This window comes from Parus major, chromosome 18, assembly GCF_001522545.3.
Source record: "Parus major isolate Abel chromosome 18, Parus_major1.1, whole genome shotgun sequence".
Taxonomy (NCBI): domain Eukaryota; kingdom Metazoa; phylum Chordata; class Aves; order Passeriformes; family Paridae; genus Parus; species Parus major.
Genome location: NC_031786.1, coordinates 10,950,286 through 10,954,996, shown reverse-complemented (window position 1 = coordinate 10,954,996; position 4,711 = coordinate 10,950,286). Strand labels below are relative to the sequence as shown.

Sequence of the window (4,711 nt, the reverse complement as noted above, 5' to 3'; positions counted from 1 at the left end):
AGGGTGAGGGGTTGGGATGATGTGGTGCTGGAGGGTGAGGGGTTGGGATGATGTGGTGCTGGAGGGTGAGGGGTTGGGCTGCCAAGGGAACACAGGGTGAGGAGCTAGAGTGCTGTGGGGCCATGGGGTAAGGAGTTGGGGTGCTGACCCTCTCCAGGGAAGTGAGAGCAGGACACAGATCTCTTTATATCCCATTACACATACCTGCTCCCCCACTGTGTCTTTGTGCTGGATTTTTTTTTTTTTTTTTTTTTTAATTCTCCAAGAGTTTTGAACTTTATTCAACAATGGAATAAGGGGCAAGAAGAAAGGATCCCTTTCACCACTGCAAAGGGTCGGTGGAGCTTGGGGATCCCACAGACTCCGGGCAGGGCTTTGCCAGCACTGGCAGCACTTCCAGCTGGGGACAAGAGGAGTCTCTCCCGGTGCTGGTGGATCCCAGGCAGTCCTGGGTACCCACCGGGGCTGCACAACTCCGTGGATGGCTTGAAGGGCTGTGCTGGCCTTGGGGCCCGGGGGAAGCGGATCTGAGGGTGTTTCTGGTGAGCTCTGGAGCTCGGTGTTTGGTTTGGCCTGGGCTCAGAACTGCCACAAAACCTGCTCGTGCCGACACCGGTTTGCTGAGCCCCGCGCTGCAAACAGGCCAGGGAGGTGGGAGAAACTGCAGAGCGGCTGCCCTCCCCTCCAGCACCCCAAACTGGGACAGAGCGGGTGGGGAGGGCCGGGCCCGAGCTGGGACGGCCGCTGGGATGTCCCCGGGGGCAGCGGCCGCAGTCCCGGCCCCGGCACGGCCTCGGCCTCTCCCCACAGCACCNAAATAAAATAAAATAAAATAAAATAAAATAAAATAAAATAAAATAAAATAAAATAAAATAAAATAAAATAAAATAAAATAAAATAAAATAAAATAAAATCCATAACAACTTTCACTGGGGACAAACTCTCCTCCAAGGCCAGGTTGGATGGGGCTCTGAGCAACCTGGTCCAGTGAAGGGGCCCTGCCCACAGCAGGGGATTGAGATGGGATGATCCCTCAGGTCCCTTTGCACCCAAACCAGCTCCAAGGCTGCTTAACACAGGAATAGAATTAATGAGGGTGGCAGAAAAGAATATTGAAAGAAAGTAATTCCTGATTTGTAATTTCCTTGCATGGGATTTGTTCCTTGGTCTGTTTCCAGCATTTCCGTGGTCTCCTGTAATGCCAGAATTGATCCCTGTGGAAAACACAGCCCCCAGCAGGGATTTCCTGCCTCACTGCCACAGCACACCAGCCAGGGAGCAGCTTCAGGCAGGTACTGAGCAACAGCAGGAGATCAAAGGGATTCCTTCAATCAAGAACATGATCCACCAACAAACCCTTCTTGAACAATGTCTTAAAAACTTTCCTATGAGGTGTTGGCAGAATTTTAGGAGTCGTCTGTTATCACAGCCCCATCAGATGCTTTTGATCTGGAGCTTTGCAATTTTCCCTGGAAAAGGCTTCCCCTGCCACGACCTTTGGGTGTGGCCTTGGGGCAGGTGGTGGGATCAGAAATCAAACCTTTGGCCATGGAATTTTTCTGATTAAAGCTCCCTGCTCCAGCTGATAAATGAGAGGGTTTGCAGCACTGCCAAGGATACTTTAATTTTTTCAAGGAATTCTCTTCAGTTCTTCACTTTGTGAGAGAATAGGGGATTAAGACAGAAAAAAAACCACATTAAACTGTACAGGATTCAATGTCAGGCTCATGAAATCATGGAATCCCAGAATGGGACGGGACCTTAGAGCCCATCCAGTTCCAAACACCATCCCTGTGCAGGGACACCTTCCTCTGTCCCAGGCTGCTCCAACCCCAGTGTCCAGCCTGGCCTTGGGCACTGCCAGGGGTCCAGGGGCATTCCAAAGATGTGTTTTAGTGAACCATCACCCTTTATCCCTTAAACCTTGCTCACAATGGGAATTACGAGCCCCTGGCTCCCCATGAAACTCTAAACCTGGAATCCACAGCCCTCCAGGAGGAGTTTATCTTTAAAGAAAGGGTTTCAATCTGCTGGGGGAGGGGAAGATGTTTATTGAAAATAAGTCGGGTCAACCTTAAAGGAGCTCTGCCTTAGATATAGGAGAACGTGTTTATTCCCTCTGCCTGATCTGAAGATTCCTTTGTTTCTGTTTTGAGAAGGAGTGGCAGAACACTTCAGTGGGGTGATGATGATGCTCCTTTTTTTCCACCTACATGGAATTATCTGTACGTGCATTCCTGTGAGCTCTATAAATACTGGGATAAACAAGAAAATTCGTTTTGATCCCTGTCACAGCTGAGCAGCTCCAAGGCTGCCGAGGCAAAGGGGTATGCACCACTGGAAATGCATTTCCAGAAAGGGTAGATTTGCACAGAAAGAAAATTAAAATATGTATTTAGAGGAGGTGAGCTGGAAGAGTTCACAGGAGATCAGAGCAGGACAAAGAACAAATATTCCTGCAGGGGAAGGGGTGGGCAGGCAGGGTTTCTGATGGTGTTTTTATTTATAATCACACTTCAAAGCATCAGGTTCTTGCTGTAAGGAGTAAATAATGAATGGAGATATTTTTAACCTCCTACACAGACTCTGTGTTTCATCCACGAGAGGTCTGGCAGCAGACAGAGCCTTAATGGAGATGCCTGGCTCCTGGGGTAACGAGAGCAGCCCCAAGATCCCTGTCTACAGCCTGGGCAGGACAGAAGTACAATTATGGAGTTAACATGGAAATCAGAACCTGGGCAACTCTGTGGGACCAGGCTGGGAGAGCTGGGGGTGTTCACTTGGAGAAGGCCCCACAGAGAGCTCAGAGCACCTTCCAGGGGCTAAAGAGGCTCCAAGAGGCACTTGGGACAAAGGATGGAGGGACAGGACACAGGGAATGGTTCCCACTGCCAGAGGACAGGGATGGGTGGGATATTGGGAAGGAATTGTTCCCTGGCAGGGTGGGCAGGGCTGGCACAGGGTGCCCAGAGCAGCTGGGGCTGCCCCTGGATCCCTGGCAGTGCCCAAGGCCAGGCTGGACATTGGGGCTGGAGCAGCCTGGGACAGGGGAAGGTGTCCCTGCCATGGCAGGAGTGGCACTGGGTGGGATTTGAGGTCCCCTCCAACCCAAACCAGTCCGGGATTGTGTTTTTCAGATAAATTACAATGAGGTGCTGAAAACAAATGGGAGGGAGGGAGGGAGGGACAGTTCCACCAGGGGCTGCATGGCCCAGATCCCCTCCAGGGAAGGGAAATTCCCTCTCAGGACAGTGCCCATCCCCAAATCCCCTTTGAGCCCAGGGCAGCTGTGCGCTGAGGAACACCAGAGCTGGAATGTTCCACACGAGCCCCAACACCTGCTGCATTTCCAAGGAAAAGTCCAAAGATGCCTTGTGGAATCACCCAGCTCTGCAGGGGGGAAATAAAATCAACACTTCTCCCAGGGTTAGCAATTCCAGGGACTAAATTGTGTGGAAACACATTTGTTTTGATAAATGCTGTGAGTCTGACTGGAAAAAAACATCTGCAAAACCCCTCCTGTGGCACTGAAGGCCCTGCTACAGCCAGAAATTTCTTCCTTCAGACATTAAATGTGAGTTCCACGAGGAGCTGGTGACAGTGTAGTGGCAAGGAATTGTTCATGTGTGCAGCAGGTGGGTGGGAGGGGAATCACTGCATGGAGTTGGGAAAGGGAAATGAAGGAAGGATGAAAATGGATCTATCAGTGGTAGGAGAGAAAAATGTACCGGGACCTTCTTCCTGACTGCAAGAACACCCTGGGCCTGACGGATTTCCCATTTCAAGGCTCTGGAAGCTGCATTTGGTGAGAATGAGGGAAGAGGGCAGGGAGGAAGGAAAGGAGAGAAGGGAGGAAAGGTGAGCGTTTGTCTGCTCCAGAATCCTGGCTTTGAACAGAAATGTCTGGTTCAGGCAGCAGGAGAACGGGGAGGTTGGAGGCACTGCTGGTCACTTCCACCCCGTGTCCCTCTCCCTCCTCTCCCTCTCTGTCTCCAAGCCCTCAGTGGACACTTCCTTTCCCAGAGACAGCCCCTGTGGGAATCAGCTCTGGGGTGAGAAAGGGATGGTTTGGGACACTCTGAGCCATTTTCCGATACAGTGTAACTGCACCACTGCAGCCAATGCAGAACCTCTGCACCACCACCTCCAGGGGAAGTGGGAAAATTTCCAAGCCCAGCATCCAGGAGGACAAGGGCATCCACAGCCCCCCCAGATCTCCAGGGAAATCAGGTCTGACTGTCACAAAATGTGCTTTTTGTAGCAATTTGTTTTACAAGCCAGTGGCCAATTGTCCCTCACCTCTGGTGGGGCAGGAGATGACCCAGACCTGCAGGATGGGATTGTCACTTCATTAATTTGTTGTCCAGAGCCACTCTGGGGCTGCTCTTGTGCCAACAGTGGCAGCTCCATGTTCCAAAGGAGCCCAGAATCCTGCTCAGGGAACAGGAGTCAACCAGGTGGGTCCCTGTGCTGCTCCAAGAACCCTTTTGTGTGGCCAAGGAGCAGAAGTGCCTCAAAGGGGTGAGCTGAGGGATATTCCAGCTCCTTTTAGAGCACACAGGGGCTGAAGTTTCCTTGGATTTCAGTAAAGACCCTTAGTCAAGGGAAACGGGCTAAGGGGGTGGCAGGGTTGGGCTACCCTGAGGCTATAGGGTGAGGAGTTGGGATGATGTGGTGCTGTAGGGTGAGGGGTTGGGATGATGTGGTGCTG

The 4,711-nt window shown here is 51.6% G+C and overlaps 1 protein-coding gene across 1 annotated transcript in view; it reads right to left on the bottom strand.

Annotated features, from left to right (window-relative positions):
* USP43 (ubiquitin specific peptidase 43) overlaps positions 1 to 4,711 on the bottom strand; it is a 31,571-nt gene that overhangs the window by 25,426 nt on the left and 1,434 nt on the right. The gene's annotated exons all lie outside the window — the stretch shown is intronic.